We start from the raw sequence: 19006 nt of genomic DNA on the forward strand, positions 1-19006 counted from the left end.
AACATACTACACATATCATATAACAAATAACAGAAATTAGCACTTACACGCATCTGAACTTCCCTGAAAAACTTTTAACAATGATATTAAAAGAACACTTCATTTTGCATACAAGTGATTTTTTTCTTACAACTCTTGGAGAAGAAAGCATTATCAGAGCAATCCTTAAACCTCTGTTCTTTTATAACACATTCTAGTTACAACTTGCCCATGATAGTTTACATTTCAAATGGGGCTTTTTGGTTTGTTTGTTTGTTAAGTTAATGCAAAATAAATGCATATTACTGATAATGGAGGAAGACAAAAATGCATTTCTCCGTTTTCATAACTCCTAGATCATCCTAGCCTTGGTGATATGAATAAAAGCAAGACAGAATTTGCCTGTCCCTTGATTTAAAAGGGTTAGAAAACCAGTTTCAAGAATGCAAGGTTCATTTTTGTGCCTTGAGGCAGAATAAACTATTGCTATGACATTCTTAACAGATATTTGCCTATCAGGTTATAAAGAACTGCAAGAAAAGCCTGAATTGCAATTTATTGAAAGCTCAGAAAGTAACTGGAGAAAGCATCATTTCATGTTTCTTACAGTCATCTCTAGGCACTTGCTATTTACTGTCTTTTGTCATAAAAAAGGTATGCAGTTAAACTGACCTTTGGTCTGATTCAGTATGGCTGGAAGACTGAAGTCTGAAGCTTTGCCACATGTGGGGCTGGATGGGATCCACCCAAAGATACCAAGGGAGCTGTCGGAAGTGCTCACCAAGCCACTTTCCAGTGTTTACCAACAGTGCGGGAACCAGAGAGGTCCCAGCTGACTGGAGGTTAGCAAATGTGACACCCATCTACAAGAATGGACAGAAGGAGGATCCTGGGAACTACAGGCCTGCCACCCTGACCTCAGAGCTGGAAAAGTTTATGGAGCAGATCATCTTGAGCACCTTCACATAGCACGTACAAGACAAACAGGTGATCAGGCCCAGTCAGCACGTGTTTACGAAAGGCAAGTCCTGCTTGACTAACCTGATCTCCTTCTATGACAAGATGACCCACTTAGTGGATGAGGAAAGGCTGTGAATGTTGTTTACCTGGACTTCAGTAAAGTCATTGACACAGTTTTCCACAGCATTCTCCTCGAGCAACTGGCTGCTCACAGCTTGGATGGGAGTACTCTTCACTGGCTAAAAAAATTGGCTGGATGGCCAGGCCCAAAGGGTTGTGGTGAATGGAGTTAAATTCAGTTGGTGGCAGGTCACAAGCGGTGTTCCCCAGGGCTCAGTATTGGGGTCAATCCTGTTTAATATCTTTATTGATGATCTGGACTTGGGGATAGAACGCACCCTCGGTAAGTTTGCAGGTGACACTAAATTGGGTGGAAATGTTGATCTGCTTGAAGGCCGAAAGGCTCTTCAGGGGGATCTGGACAGGCTGGATCAATGGGCCAAGGCCAACTGTATGAGATTCAAGAAGGCTAAGCACTTGGTCCTGCACTTAGGTCACAACCACCCCATGCAATGCTATAGGCTTGGGGAAGAGTGACTAGAAGCTGCCCTGCAGAAAAGGACCTGGGGGTGTTGGTGAATGTGAGCCAGTAGTGTGACCAGGTGGCCAATGGCATCCTAGCTTGTGTCAGAAACAGCAGGACTAGAGAAGTGATCTTCCCCTAACTCGGCACTGGTGAGGCTGTGTTCAGTTTTAGGTCCCTCACTACAAGAAAGACATTGAGGTGCTGGAGCATGTCCAGAGAAGTGCCACAAAGCTGGTGAAGAATCTGGAGAACAAGTTTTATGAGGAGCAGCTAAGGGAACTGGGGTTGTTGAGCCTGGAGAAAAGGAGGCTGAAGGGAGACCTCATCGCTCTCTACAACTGCCTGAAAGGATGTCGGAGCGAGGTGGATGTTGGTCTCTTCTCCCAAGTGACAGGATGAGAGGAAACGACTTCAAGTTGCACCAGGGGACATTTAGATTGGCTATTAGGAAAAAATTATTCACTGAAAGGGTTATCAAGCACTGGAACAGGCTGCCCAGGGAAGTAGTTGAGTCATCATCCCTGGAGGTATTTAAAAGACATGTAGATGTGGCACGTAGGGACATGGTTTAGTGGTGGACTTGGCAGTGTTAGGTTTACGGTTAGACTCAATCTTAAAAGTCTTTTTCAACCTAAACAATTCTACTCTATGATTCTATGACGTGATATTCCTCTCACAAACCACAAGCAAAGTGGGGATTATTTGGCTGTCAGTTAGATGGTTTCCTCAAGGGCAGTAAAATGCCATAAAACCTTTACGTTTCAAATCTCACTACTGGACAGATAACAGTGAGGCAGATACCAAAAGTCTAAACCATTTCTGATGGATTTGAAAAAAAGCTGAGATCAACTGATTCAACATGAATGCCCTCTACCCTCTCCACTGTACATAATGTGCCTGCTGCCAGTAACCATTCTAACAAACTAAAGTTTCTCTGAAGAACTGTAAAAATAAATAAAGCCTGGAGTTCAGGCAACTGCCTCGGTGCAGCCATAAGCAAATGAAACTATAACAACGTGACAGGCTTTATGTCTGCCTTGGCCTACATTCCACAGTCCTCCTGCTGAGACCTCGTGGCTGTCAAGTGCTCCTGATCATGCCCCAGTGCTCCCAAACTTCTTCAGCTCAGTGGGTGAAAAATCTGAACTGCAGTCAGCAGATGTCTGGCACACAGTCAGCAGAATGAGACAGCACCACATCGTTAGCAACAACAGCCGAACAATGTCAGCACAGAAGGCAGCGACTGCAACTCTGGCCAGTGCTACATTACATGCACTAACAAAACCAGCAGGATCCTATGAAGACAAGTTTGACATTTTTGCTATGGGCGGAAATGCCCAAGTTCTCATAATTAAGGAGCATTACTAACATAGACTACAGCAAGAACCCCAAATACTTGGGTTCTTCAGAAAAAAAACCAGCATTTATCTCCGGTTGCATTATCACATAAATTAACAAAGAGCCTTCGATCTCACAGAACAGGATGCTTTTTGAGGATTCAGAAATGTTGCTCTGTTTCCTAGAAAAACAAGCAAGCTCTTGCAATCTACATGATTTGCAGAGCAAATAAACAGTTCAATTAACCTCATTATCTTCAACCTCCATTTAAAGTTCACACTTTTTCCCTGTATCTCCCCTGTTACGCTTCTGGCCTTGTCTATCAGCAAGCACAGCTGCAAATTCAGGAAGGAAAATGCTCCTATATGGTGGCTGAAAAGAAGATTTGGATGGTCCAAATCACCCCCTTTACAAGTCACTTTGCTGATTCACGGGATCGCACTGTAAGAAAGAGATACCCTGCTTCTGTATCCAACTCTGAACACCCCAATGCTTTGGGTTCTGTTCCGCAACCCAAAATCTCCCATCAAGTCCTTCATGTTTTGGCTTCACGTGGTGGATGACTTCCAAAGTTTGCTTAAAACAGCGACCACATCTCCACATTCACCACACTTTCAACGAAGAGAGAGTTCTGCACTGACTTAACACCAGAAATTGCAAAGCACACGAGCTGTACAGCAGCTGTCAAACTGCAGTCAGTTTCCTAAGTCTATGGAACATGCTAGAATCTTCAAACATCACACAATGTAAGTGACACTTATTAGTGTCTTAAGTCAACTTTTCTGAAGTTAACTTATCAGTTGTCTCAATCATCCCACTTCCTAAACGAATAACTTCACAGACAGCCACTATGTTCTCCCTCATGTACCTACTGCTTTCTTTACTGTAATTCTGCCTTTTATCTATATTCTCTAAATTCCTCTGGCCTTGTCCCAGGGCATATGCAGAAAAAAACCCCTGTTGGAACAGGAGTTCTGCCAAATCTAAAATTACTGACACAAAGGAATTCCAACTGTCCTCAAATCAAGAGTGAAAAGAATCTCTAATGATGGCTTATTTTTAATTCATCTTGGGTAGAGGACTCTAATGCATTTTTCTGATTTATTGGGGGAGTAAGGCAGATCTAGGTTTTCACAGATTCCTTCATGAATATTTCTCACTACATACTGGATGTCATTATTCTACTGAGAATCAATTAGCCCAAATGTTATGACAGTTACAGAAAAATTGTATTTTTAGCTACAATTTATAGTGTTCTGTCTCTTCACAAGCAATCTTCACAGAAATGCTGAAAACCTCAAACCTAATCAAGTAGTGAAAGAAAATCTCTTTGACGAGAAAGAAATATATGCGATTGGGAGGATTTTCTAGAAGAAAACATAAGCTTTTTACTCCTATATGTACCCTGCTATTTTATAGGAGTCCAACTGAACGTATAAGCAAGCAAAAAGCAGCAAAAGGAGGATTTAATTTATTTTCTGTGTTTCATTTGATTCAATTTAGACATTGCACAAGGAAGTGACAAATAAGCAATGCTCTCTTTGGCCATTTAATACAACAGATGCTGAACAATCATTTTCCACAGGCTGTAGCATCACAAATTCACCATGTCTGATGCACTTTCATTAGCAAACACTCCCTGCCTCCCCTTCCCTCCTGTCCTTTCACAACAACCATCAATATTAGAAGAAACATAGCAACCTAGGAGACTGCTTACAAGGCAAGTCATATTCTGTGTGCCGCAACACATGTTCTTACAGAAATCATTCTGCATGCCAGACAGGCTCACTATCATACACACTGGACACTTGTAGCCCAAAGCAAAAAAAAAAAAAAAAAAAGGCCAAGTGTGAAGACACCCCTCTTTTGTACACATATTTCCCCTTGCCATGTGGGGAACTGAGAATAGCAATATGAGGAGAGGAAAGTAAGTTCAAAGGACAGGGGAAACAAACAGAACAAAGTGTGATCAGGGGTACCATTGATACCATTTTTAATCAGTTGGTGCTGTTAAGTGATTAGAAAGCAACAGAACTCCTCCAACAGCAGTGGTGGTGTTCCCTCTCAAGACATGAGAAAAAGGCTACCTATGTTTAGTAGTGAAGTCCCTGAGTAGCCCCAACTACGCTATTTACAACAGAACCACACTACTCAAGTCCTAGGACTATGAATGGGTGTCAAGGAAAAAAAAAAAACTTAGAGGTTTGTCTTGTATCATATGCTGGACCTGAATAACATCAGGTCTTCCAGTTGCTATGACCAGCAGTATGTGAGAGCAAGGCCTGCATCATTTTCAGTCCCCTCTCATGACACAACTCTGCTCTGTCCACTGCTGACAGAAGCAGCTAAGAAGGCCTGCTAGAAAACTGTGTAAGCTGTTCAGTTTCCCAAACACATTTGAGCCTGTTGCTCAGTTCATGAGCGCCTTTCTACACTCTCAAATGAAACAATCTGGACAGAGGAAGAGAGGAAAGTAGTGCTTCAGATGAAGCCTCTACTTCAAAGAAAATTATGAAAGGCCAATTGGTCTTCATATTAAATGCAGTTCCACAAAAGAGGACTTCCTGCCTCTTGCCATATTCCTTTTTTCCTGAGTTTATATTGACTGACTCTATGATCAGACTTAGAACTCTCTAATTTTAGTACTCAAAATTCATAGCAAAGATCTTTTGCAAAGATAATGTTTGACTGGACTAAAAGATATTCAGTCCTGCTCTCCCATCACGAGACAGAATGACTTCTGTCATAGCAGCAATGAAAGTTTTACATTAAAAAAAAAAAGCACAGCTGCAGCCCTGTCACTATTCAGCAAACAAAACCAAACAGCAGCTTAGCTTACCTTGCACGAGTGCAATGAAATCTCTGTGCAGTTATTAAAAAAAAAAAAAAAGAGCTGAAAATGTGTCAGTTAGCTCTCTAATGCACAGCGACAGCCAAACACAAATACATTTTCAAGGGTATTGTTGTGAGCACTGCAAGGAAAAAAAAAAAAAAAAAATCTGTGTGTCCAGATAGATCCAATTGTCTAACAGTAACCACTTTGTTAGCCTCACTCACAGTAGCAACTAACAGGTTCAGAGTATTTATCAGTTGCTATTCTGTTACCACACAGGCCAAGAGAGAAAGCGTATTCCCTGCTTTGCCATGCAGCTAAAAATGAGGAAAAAAAGTACAAAGATTAGTTACCAAAAAAACACTGTTGGCAACAGGACTAAGAACTGTGTATGACAGTGATTTACCTTCACATCTGGGTGATTTGAGTGCTCCCTTATCCCTTTTGGAAACCCTTGCTATGATCATCATTAACCTTACATCCAAATCTCCTTACGCATTTCCGGAAACAGCTTATTTAGCGAACAAACACACACACAGGGTGTTTTTTCCCTCCTCTGCAGTTGGACAACTGCCTAGAAGACTGCTAGTGAGAAACCTACCTGTTCCTTTGTCTTGCCTAAGTATAATATTGAAGATTACACCCAAGTGTAATATTGAAGCAGTTTCATAATTTTTAATCCCCACATGTAAGAGTCCCAGGCCTGCAATGTTTTCCATTTTGGATGCTGGAGTTTATCTCCTAGGAGATGAGGTCAAAGTGAAATGAAACGTGAAAAAGCAAAAGGGAACCCTTCATCAGTCAAGACAGACCTAGCTTGCTCATTCTTCACTAAACCTGGGAACTGCAGTAGAAGTATTTCACACAAATAGGGCATCAACTAATTTTGTTCTCTTTTAGAAGAAGTGGAACAGAACAAGACATTTCTCTGGCCACAACCATTCTCTGCCCAGACTTTCACTTCTAAGGAAATGCTGCTAAAATTCATGTTGTTCATTAGCCTGCAATACATACCCTGTTCTTTAATCCAGAGGGAATAAACCTGCAAGTTGGCAGCTACTGGCACTTCTCTGTTCACATGGAAAACATGGATGCTTTGCGGTGTGAATAATCTGAAAAGAAAATCTAGTAGTTATTCAGTACTTCCAGTATATGCTCAAGCTAATTTTAAATTCCTGAAATTCAAAATCCCTTTTTGGCTGACTATTTACCAATTTTAACTCAATACTGATAATCACAGCCAGAGTTTCTCCTTTTTTTTTTTTTTTTTTTTTTTTTTCCACAGCTTCAGCAAAGGGCCTGGGATCTTAGCTTCACTAAACAATGTGCATGAAAGAAAGAGTAAGCAGTGGAATGAAAATTCATACTTAAATAGTATGGCACTACAGTACACAGCACATGAGCTGATAACGTTACTCTAAGATCAAAACTCCACAGGTCAGAATTCCAAACATGGAATCTATAAAAAGAAACAACATATTTTCTCCTTAGCTCTTATATATGGTCCTTAATACCACAACCTCCAATCTTTCAACTATTTCAATTGTTGATGAATTTCATCTCTGGAAGACCTCTGGAAGCTAGGAATATATTAGCTCCACTCTGCTAGATCAGCAGCCATGGAATGCAAGTGTGACCTGGTGTCCCCATTCAGTTCCCTATCAACACTGTATCTTCTCTCTCGCCCCTGCCCTTCTTCACTTATGTTTTGGGTTTAAGCATACTGAAACGAAAGCACAGACAGTGAAGCTGGATCACAGTTTCCAGACTTCCTTGTCTGAGCAGTGCAAACCTCTGCTAAGGAACAGCAAAACGAGCAGGCACCCTTTCAGTGGAGGGAAGGCTCTAAAGCCATCAGACTGTTGGCAGAAAAGGTGGGTTGCTTTTTTTTTTTTTTTTTTTTAGAAAAAGTTTTGAGAGCAGCTGACATTTCAGCATTTATTATCTTTCAGCAGAACCACTCTTCCCAGGACAGAATTAAAGAGGACATCTGAAATCAGGATGTGAGTAGCAAGGAGTGCACCTAACACCAGAACTATATTGGGCTGTCATCCAAACTACAGTTCTCCAATAGAAAAGCCAAAAAGATTACGATCCCCAAGTCTTGGAATTGAATCTTTTTCCATGTGATTGTACCAAGTTCTCTGAACAGCTCTTGCTTTCTGGGGAAGCACATGCTGTCTTAGAGTTGAATAAAATTTGGAGTCCAATTGAGAGACAAGGATGTACTAATGAGCCCTAGGTAACAAAACCAGAGTCCCAAAACATATATAGAGCCACTCCAATGTAAGCATTTGCAAATCCAATAACAATAAGAACATTTTAAAAGATTTTCCCTCTAATTTTTTCCCCCAAAATATCTTAGTTTCTTAGAGTGTTATCACCGTAAATAATAACTATAACGGCAGAACAAAAAGTTGTCCATTGTTAAAAAGAGAAAGAAGCTTCACTATTTTTTTACTCTGACTTCCTAAGAGATATGACAGCAACTGGTAGCCTCATATTTTGTATCTCAGCCCAGACACGATGGCCAGATTTCCTTCCCAGGAAGAAATTTCACAAAGCAAAAAATCTGCCTTGTGGATCGTATCAGTGGCTTCAGTAAAGCCATTTGTTGTGACATATGGCTGCATGCCTGACATGCCAAGCCCTGCCCCATGCTATTACTTACTGCTGCAGCACAGTGCCAAAAGCAGCAGCATGAGAAAATGCAGGGCAGAATTTATGCCTGGAGACACAAGCAGTCCCTGGAAGACCCAGAGTAATCAATCTTGCGCTGAACTGGAGAAAAGCGTTCTGTCATAGCATACTGCTCACTGGAAACAGAAAGGACAGCAAGTAATCTATGAAGGAAAAACATAAATGGATTTGAAAATACTCAGGAAAAACCCTTTCCACATAAGACAGCACCCCTTTGGTAACGAAACACACTAGAAGATTTCCATTTCCAATAGTTTTCAGGAAATTTATAATTTTATTAAAATGAGATCACAATAATAGTACAAATCAGCTTTCATCACCATGAGCATAGAGAATCCACCATCTCTGTGTCACTAACGTTACTAAAGTTATTACACAATAAAAATGAAAATATCCTCTAGAAACACTGCAAAACCAAAAATCCAGTTTAATTTCAAGGCTAGTATTTTAACAAATACCATGTCTCGTTTTTTTGAGTCCTATTTGTAGAAGAAATAGTAAAAGTATCTAACTACATGTTAAAACAACCCTGGAAATACACACCCAAAGACTTTAAGATTCTCATGCCTCATTTTCCTTTCATTAAACAGTATCACTCATGTCAGCCAGCACAATTCAACTCAGGGAAATAATTTATGGGAGGACAGATCTTCTGGAAAGCGGACATTAAGTATAAGGACTTCTCACTATGACAGGTGTCTCTCTACAGGTGGCAAAAATATGGCAAAACCACTGCTTGGACCTGAAATCATTTAAGGAGATAACTGGAATGGTAAGGAAGACAGATAGTAATTTAAAAGAAAAAAAAAAAAATCAAAATAAAGATGCACTGAAAATATCTGCCCAGAACACTGAGTTGAATAGTATACAACCACGTAGCCTGAGTAGCAATGAGTATCTATAAACATAGATCATTTTGTAGCACTGGTATCCTTTAGCATACGGGTTAAACATCAGCACACAACCAGATGGAGGATAGAAGGAAGGTTGTCATGGTTTTCTTGTGGTTTCCCAAAGAGCTTGCATACATTTAATCCTCACAGACTCCTAGACCATACAGCAATACAGTAAAATACCACCCAAACACTGAAGACAGTACACTTTCCAGTAGTTAGGCTTCAGCAAGTCTTACATCAGAGATCTGCTAAACTTTTGGCATCAACCATCTTATACTTAGCACTATAATGAAAGTGTAACTTTCCAGATTTCACTTCTGTTCAAACGTGTTAGCAATCCAGCTGAAGCGTAAAACATTGCCTGTAGAGCTGGCCACGTGCACTGGGAGAAGAACGGCCATTTTCTACAAAATAATAGTGTACCTCTTCGAAAAATGTTTTTGTTTCAGACAGACATCTAGTTTGGACCTTAGCACTTCCTATGATTTAACCCTGTACTTTAGATCGCTGGTTACTGCTTCAAACTCCAAGAGGCAAAAATTGCAGGGACAGCCTGAACCACTGTCCCTGCAATAAACCAATTTCTCAATCACCAACACATTGTTGCTCTTTAAGCAACAATGGATCACAATAAAAGTCACGTCTCAAAAGCTCTGCAGATAGAGTGATCTTCAGGAGTTTAAACATTTCAAAGACACTTCAAGAATGAAGCTACAGCAGACACAAACACCAAATAATTTCTAATATTAATTTAGTGATTATTGCTGAGGTACTGGCCTTTACGTTATGCTTGAGCTACTCAAGATAACACTGGAAGTCCATGGCTTACAGCAGTACATACTGCTCTTCAGGAGGCAAAGTTTGCTGTTCATATTTCCTGATTATCAGACAGCACTTACACCATTTTTAATTAAATGTTCTGAAGAACTACTGCCTGCAGTTAAGAGATGAATTCCAAGAACTCATGACAAGCTTACTGGAATACATAAGCCTTCCTAATATTAAACCGGCCTTTTAAATTGGTGTGTTTATTCTTGTATCACTGTATGTTGTATCACATCCTACTTCTAGGCTAAAAGGACAAAAACTCAAGTCTATCCTCTGATTTGGAACTTCCTTTTAGACAACTAAGACTTCAGGAAGAACTTTCCCTTCAAGTGAACTGTTGTGTGTTTTGAAAAGCCACAAGCAAACACTGAAAGTACCTTTAAAGAACAGTTCTGCTTGTAGAGTCCACTTCCAGACGAGAGGGAATGGGAGAAAAGGCAGCAAAGCCTCCAAGATCAACAACGGTTGACAGACCTTAAACTGTGATCTGTTGCTAACTATAATAGAACAAAGGAGTATTAGACAGTAAAATTACACAAGCCACACAAGGCAATACTAAAACGTTTTATTCAATAGTATGGATGGTCATCTTCACAGAAATACTGAGTGGTGTATGGAAAATGCCATTCCATGTAGACAGAAATGCTAAGTTTCAACAACAAGTGTAAATGCAAAGAAAAGAAAAACGACAAGACAACCCCTGGCTCATCTAATTGATTGAAACAGAATTAAAATAAGCAAAAAGGCTTCTAGCTGCTGAAAAAAGAAAAGAATAAAAATTGGCTGTATTCCTTCTCTTCAGAAAGAATACATGTACTCTGGTCTTTCCAGCATTTCTCTAGCCTAATGCACCTTCTGTCAGTTGAAACAACATCTAAGAATATTTTAAAAATTGCACTGTGATTACTAGTACTGGACTTAGCTGGCAAGGGCCTGTCTGTTGACTGGAGACAGTATTTATCCATAGATCAGGTATGACAACACAAACAACAGTTCAAGCTTCACTTACTCTATTCTAATAAGTGTGCCTAAAGCCAAAATAACTGTATGTGACAGGGACAAGTAAAACAAAGACTGACCTTCTATGTTTATATTTCCAGGGTCTCAAGAATGCTTTAATAGCTTAACCTAGTATGCACATATCAGCTGTTAATCACATCAAGTAAACTTTTAAAAGTAATGCCAGAATTCGTACCAAGTTTGTTTTCATCATTTCAGATTTTAAATACATTCAAGGGCGGTGACAAACAAAAGTATCTACATTGTCATTTACAATGCGCCTACAGATGTCTGTATGTCCACATGTCAAGTTACCTGTGGAAGACAAGATGAGAAGAAGCTGTTGAGAGTTAATGAACAACCTCACTAAAACAATAACCAGGTTTATAACCATACAGAGCGAAATGCATGTTCCTAACTTTGCTGACACAGCTGCACTGGCAAGACTGAGAAAAGAGACACCAAAGGGGACATTAAAATGTAAGAAGACAACAAACTTGGAAGGGTGTAGCAGAAAAACAAACGGCCAAAAAGGTAGTCAGATCAGCAAGGGCTGACAAATTGCAAAGGAAAGATAAATAGGCGCACTCTGATGCAGACTTCCTCCAGACAGAGATAGCACCTAGGAAATTAATACAGGAAGATTTTCTTTAAAGATCATTACTGTATCACTTTAATTGACCTTAGAGCAAAATATCCTGAGGGTAGGAAATGGTTTACCTACGTCTAAGCAAGACACATCTCTTAAGGTAATGCAACCAGAAAATAGGATTGGTCCTCAAAAAGCCATCCTAAAACTAACGGATCACCCAGGGACCACTGGCTTCTTGAGTGATCTCAATGCTTGACATGAGTGCAACATACAGAAGAACGCCATTCATTCCAAAACCTGAAGAAAAAAAGAACGATCTATAAATAAATGTTCCTAAGAACGTTTGCAAAATACTAGTTCCCACAGAGGCTTCAAAAGTTCTTTTGCCTGTGGCGAGCTCACAGAACTGGTATAATTTGTTATGTTCCTATAAGTCTTTGTTGTCTAAATAGGGGTTGCAATTTAAAGCTAGTATGAATAACTGAATCACAGGTAAAATACCCTCCAACCACAAAAAAATAAATATTCAACATTCTCACCTCATCTTATATTCTTTGTAGTTCTGTTTCTCCACTGCATATTAAGTGGGCCCTGTCACATGCGACTAATACTGTGATAGCTCTACAGAAAAAAAAAATTTGTCATTGAACTGGAAGGTGCAAGCTGCAGAACTGAAATCATCTTTGATAAGATAATTCCAGTTTACATAGTCTCTTCAGATTCTGGAAAAAAAAAAAAAAAAGGATAAGTGACTAACTTTCCACGGATTACTGTGCAATTCAAGTATCATTTGTTGACAGTTTGGACACCCATTGATAACTGTTTTGAGAAATCCAACATTAACAGTGCATCAAAATGGAGCATGTAGCATCTTTCAGATTTTTTTCAGAGTTCATGTCAGCAACACATTTTGTTCCTCAGCCATTAAAAACAAATTGCAACGTCTTCCTCAGGTACAGAATCCACCAACTTCTTGGAAAAGACCCGATACTCAAAAGAACGAAAGACGCACTGAACGGCAGGGGAAAAAGGGAAAGCAGAAAATCTGCTGGAGAAAAACCATACAAGAGGAGCCTGACAAAAAAACCTTGCAGAAGAATACGTGCTATTGCCTGTTGCAGGAGAGAGAGCTCAAACAAAATAATGAAAAGAAAGACTCTAACATCTGTATAAAAGCACTGTCCTTCCCTGAAGAGGTCTCTAATTCACATTTAAGTAGAAAGATGATTTGACATCACAATATTAACAATAGGTATTTTAACAACCCATGAAAAAGAATCACAGCAACTTCATTATTTGCACTTGCAATGGGACACAGATCTTGGTACGGGAACGTTATGGTGACTGCTAGACAATGTCTGGAATAGTAAAATTCACAGGCACCTGACATGAGTTTTAAAAGCATGAGGTCTTAAACAGTATCAACACACTACAGTAACCCAGAAATGCTTCTAGAATTGTAAAGAAATTGTCAGCTGCTCATTAAACACCTTATCAACAGGGAGCTGGAATTCCTTGGAAACAGAAATGACAACTATTTGGAAAAGACAAAGTTGTTGTTGAACTAACCATTGAAGAACAATGGAGAAAGGAAATATATGTAAGAGAATGAAAAAAACTGCAAAAGGAAGGAAAATACCCACTACTACCAGTTGACCTAAAAAAGTAAGAGTCCAGAATTAGGCAATATTCTGGCAAAAAGTTCAACTTTTTTTGTATGATGTATTGAAAGAGGGAACATGAAAAAGGACCAACCCATACACCAAATACTGAAGGAATATCAACATGCATATAGTATTTATGAAAAGGCGAGGAGAAACATAAGAAGCATCTCAAGGAAAAGAAACAAGCATAGCCAGAGAATTGAGAAAGAAGTCTTAAAATGACATAATTTGCAAAACTTCCAGCGTAAGATCAATTTGGAGATGACAACTAAGCAGATACTATATATACTCACAGCTTATCTAATCTGCCCAGTGGATTCTGGGCTGCAAGGTGCAATTTCTAAACTTTATTTCTCCCCTGTCGAATATTCCAATAATGTCTAACGTGAAAGTAGTCTACATTAAACTGATAAACTAAAAGGAGAGTGTGTTGGGTTTTTTTAAGTGTAAGAAGTTTGCATAATAATCCAATCTTATCACTGGCACCAAATATATCCTGCCCAGACACCTGAAAAGAAATACAGAAACTCACTGCAACTGTGATGGTCACTGGATCCGCGAGTGTGAACGGCTACTGCAGACTTCAGGAAGTGTCTGTCACAACTCATCTATTTTGATGTCCATTATGAAACCCTCCCGGGGTTAAATAATACACAGATACAAGACAGTTTCACCTCCACCGGAAGGGTTTTAAGAATGAAATTAGACATGTTTTTGAGGCAAAATCTTTTGCAGTTAACTCCCTGGTTCTGCACGTATTCCTATAGAATCTGTGGCCAAAGGAACCTCCTCTAAACCATTTCCCATCACCTCCTCTGATCTGTCAACTTCAATTGGGCTTTTCTTGTGGCATTACTTGTCCTATACCGAGAGGATAACAAACAAACAACTCAACTTATCCTTCTAGATTTGTAACTGCAATCTAAAAATCTGTATTTATGCTACTTGCTAAAAGTCTGAACTGTTCCAACACACAGTATTCACTACTGCACATTCTAGACTACTGTACTTTACCTATTTCCAACATTTGGCTCTTCTCTCCTAGTATCTGTGGTACAGAAATATTAGGAGAGTCACTTTTTCACTCTGAGGCTATCCCCTCTAATAAAATACTGGAGCGAGGCAGAAAAATTTCAAATGCAGAAAAATCTATTAGCCTACTTACTGATCAATCAGACAAAAATAGTAAGTTTTAATACTTAAAATCACTGGGGCTATCATTTCTTTTTAACTCCTTGTTTTATTGTTAAATTACCTTGTCATTGGAAGAAGTGAAATAAATTGAATTCTTCTAAATGGAACCGTCCAACAAGAATCTTTCCTCTAGGGGCACTTTTGGGAAGAAAAACGTATTCCAAATCAGATTAACTGAAAAGCTGGAAAAGCATCTTGCTAGTTTGACATAAAAAGCAGTCAGAAAAAACCAAGAAGTTCCATGAGATCATACAACCACTATGCAAAGGCCTTGCTAGAAAGAACTTTAAAAACAGAGCTAAATGCAAATGCAGTAGACCAAAAAGATAACTACTCAAAAGGCAACTTGAACTCTCCCAGCAAATCGTCCTTAGTCTGCAATTTACGAGGACTTGCCAACAACCTGGAGCAAACGGCATATTTATCCTCATCTAGGAAAAAGGGCCAAAATGGACCAATTACAGACTTCCAGCCAGATGTTTCCATTCCCTAGTTTAGATAACATGATTTCCTCCACCCTCATCGTTTATCTGCCATTTCTCAAAGAGAAATGTCCCTCCCTTGACTGGGAGGAACAGCACCATTACAGACTCTAAAAATCTGTGACACATGCTTTAACTGAGGAAATATTATCAGGTTTTCATTTGATTTATAATGGAAATTGTAGTCTTAATATTGGATTCTCATTACATTGCTATTTTCTAATTTACTTTTGTACAACAACTATGGCAAGGATCATTCTGTCCGTCTAAGTGGAGAGAAAAATCAAAACCTTGTTTTCTCAAAGGCAATCCATTGTTGCTGTTACCCAGATTGTTATCAATTCTGTCTTAGGTTTACATCACTCACTCTGACCTTTTTCTCCCTGCCCCCCAACCCCACCCCCTCCTCCTTCATTCTTTCCTTTTTTGTTCAAAAAGAGAAAGGGCTTCATACTTGGAGCAACTTGTCCACCACCCACTCTGGCTTCTGTGAAGTTCCCAGATGAGCTCTATGGTAAACACTCTGATTTGGCAGGTTCTAAACACTCTGTGTTACCACGGATTGTCTTCCATACATTCTAGGGAAGTTTTTAAACGATCAGCCAATGCCTCTGAGGGAGAAGCACTCTAGATGTCACATCTCCACTCAAGAGTAGTTATTGACAAATATACTACAAATAAGCTCTGAGCATGACTAATTTCCTGTTAAATGCATCTTCTTACAAACCAAACCTATATAAGTGATCAACAAAGCATCGCAACTGATGGTAGAAAGAAATACGCAATTGCTGTCAAATCATATCTACATTTAGCACTTAGTAGCCAAAAATAGTAACTTTTCAATTCTCTGTTATTTTGTCAAGCAAATACTGATGCAGGCAATGGAAGAAATCATGAGGAGTTCCTTCACAATGATCACTGTTAGGGCTACTTCTTTCAGATAATTTCTTATTCATGAAATGCTAGTAAATGAGTAACAGAAAATGACATAAGCATAAGATAAACAGCCAGTGTTTGACTATAACTGCAGAGAAATAGGCTTCCTATGGACCTCTCCCCCCGCTAACCCCTGCCCACAAATGAAAAGAACTCCTAGATTGAATAAAACAAACCTGTTCAGTCATTTCTAACTCTTAACCAAAATATTTCTTAAGTACTTGTGCACCACAGGACAAGAAAAGATGATGGAAAACAATACCACAAATGCTCACTAGAATAAAGAAAACCAATCTTGCCTGAGCTGTGTTCTACTCTTCATTGTACTTCTGTTCCGCTAGTATATTAGTAAGTTGTGATTAACAATTAGACAAACATTTGAATTTACATAAGCAAGTGAATACCAATAAAATGAGAAGTCTGTATTCTTAAACAGGGAGCAAACAACCCCAATTGATCCCTTTCTTATCACAGTTAAGTAACACAAACCAAGTTTAAAATTCAGACCAAATTTTGTTCAGGAAATTATTTAAATAGACAAACCAACCTAAGAAAAATGCTGTCCGCTGATAGATGTTAAATGCGTTCCATGTAAATGTCTGTATAGAATGTTTCAGTTGTTGTTTATGCAGTGGCAGGACAATTAGTGTCCATGTAACTATTAAAAGATCAAACCAGCAATGAACTGCTAGAAGAAATCCATCCCTTACACACTCAGTACATTCCAAAGTGAGTCTTTCTGTAATGTACTGTATACTCTAAAAATAAACCCATGAAACATAGTTAGGGGTCTAAGAGGTTAAAAGCTGGAAGATTTAAATAGACACAGAAGAGCAAGAGCATAGGAACATACAAACTCATTAACAGATGAGTGTCAATAGGTACAAACCACTCTACTCTGACTTTTCCACTGTTAGGCTTCCCATAAGCTTTCCTTCCGACTGTGTCTTCTCAGATCATCTTTTATGCCGCTTTCCCTCCTTGGGGCAAATGAACCAAAGTGAATGGAGTGCACCAAGTTCTGAGGACTTTCATATTCCAACGGTCTTTGCAAAAAAGCAGAACCCACTGACAGTCCCTTTCAAAAGAAGTATCAAATCAGAACCTGATGATGAAATGCAAATGTCTTCACACAGTATCAACAATCCACAGTAACTTGCTTAACAATCAAAAAGCAACAAAGATAGACATTGCTTATCTTTCACTGTACAGATAGTTCAGCCTATGGCATGACAGATAGACTTTTTATGCTTTTATATATTTTGGGCACACATTAATAAGAGATTTCCTTCTCAGCAGTGTTTCTGAAGTAAGAAAAAGATTTTCAAACTTCATTGTACAATTATCTGGTTTGATGACCATTTGAAATATTAATGGCAAGGATTAAGAAAAAGGAAGAAATTATATTTCAAAACTTCAGCAGCTTGGCAAATTGAAGCATCAGAAGCCAGAAAACAGACAGTGAGTTTACAAAGAGCATGTTTCCATAAGCCATACCATGGCTCTGCTATAGCACTGGCCAACAGATTCCTGTTACCACCTATCTCATTATCAACACTCATGGTCCAGCAACAAGCACAACTACAACTACAACTTTAAATAGGTAAATTCAAAGAATTAATTTGCAGCCAAATGTCAATACAGAAGAAATGGACCCTCAAAATCTCTTTGATGAAATGACTCCCACTGAAGTACCAATATTAAACTGAACGCTGTGTACTAGAAAACTGCATTAAATCAGTAAACAAGGATATTTTTTACCCTCACTAAGAACAACAAAGCTCTCAGAGAATTTACATTTAGATTAACTAACAGGATTTGAGTGTACTTATGGCCATTGACTGTCAGGACATTTAAAGTATCTTGACGGATCAGACGTGTTATACATAGGGATTTAATTCCTCCTAGTTTAAAAAAAGGGGGACAAAGATATTCGGGACCAACTCACATCCTATTCACTTAATATATGGTGGACTTGGACTGGAATAAGTAACACGGAGCAGTGTTAAATATTAAAATTAGTGAAGCAGAGGAAAAAGCATTAGGAGCAGTACAGAAAACAGAAGGGAAACAAAGGTGACTAATACTGAAGGAAAATGGGTTTGTATGTTGGATGCAGTCATTACAACTGGGACGTAAGTGACATAAATGATAAAGGGACACATTCAAAGGGAGAGGTACAACTGGAAATCATGAGATAGTAGGTCATGCTGAACAAATCTGATTAACTTCTATGAAAAAGTCGCAATAAGAACTGATGGGACGGACTAACAGACATAATGTATTTGGACTTCAAGATGGCTTATAATCCTTCACAGCAGAAAAAGCTAGGGCATAAGGTCAGTAAATACAGTGCAGATAAACATGGAAATTCTCAACTGAATCCAAAACAAGGTCAGTAAGAAGCTGCAGATAGGTAAAGAACAGACAGAACACTGACAGCTGTGCAAATGGCTAAGTATTTGACCCCTCCTGACTTCGACAAGGTACCAAATATAAACAAAGGGAATTACAAAGAAATTAAAGCTGTGGCCATAAAATATTGAATTGGAGGGAAGGTTTGGTAATGCAGGTGATACGGTCAGAGTCCCAGCGACTGCCTAATACTCAAAGCTAGATTACTTGCTTGCTGTTAAATATACTCTTCCATTATTGAACCTCTGGGCTAAAAACAGACAATACAATGAGACTTGCAAGAGACCCACTACACTGAAAGAAAATTTTGCTGTAGCTTGAGAGAAAGTGGTAATTTTCTATTTCTAGGCAAGTCCTGCCAACATTGTTTCTGATTTTGTAAACTTTCTAATTTTAAGCTTCACCAACCGGAATTTTCTCTTTAAATCATTTTAGAAGCAGTTTATTTGCAGGGGAAGCCAATCTTTGATCACAAGGAGGGCTGTGTTTACCTGAAAATGCTACTACATGAAGAGAAATTCAGTACATATCTTTATGTTTACAGTTATAATTAACTGCTTTTTATTCTAAGCAGCATAGTGTCTTTTCATTCCCTCTACTTCCC

The sequence above is a fragment of the Leptosomus discolor genome, chromosome Z (genome assembly GCF_034619465.1).
Source record: "Leptosomus discolor isolate bLepDis1 chromosome Z, bLepDis1.hap2, whole genome shotgun sequence".
Taxonomy (NCBI): Eukaryota; Metazoa; Chordata; class Aves; order Leptosomiformes; family Leptosomidae; genus Leptosomus; species Leptosomus discolor.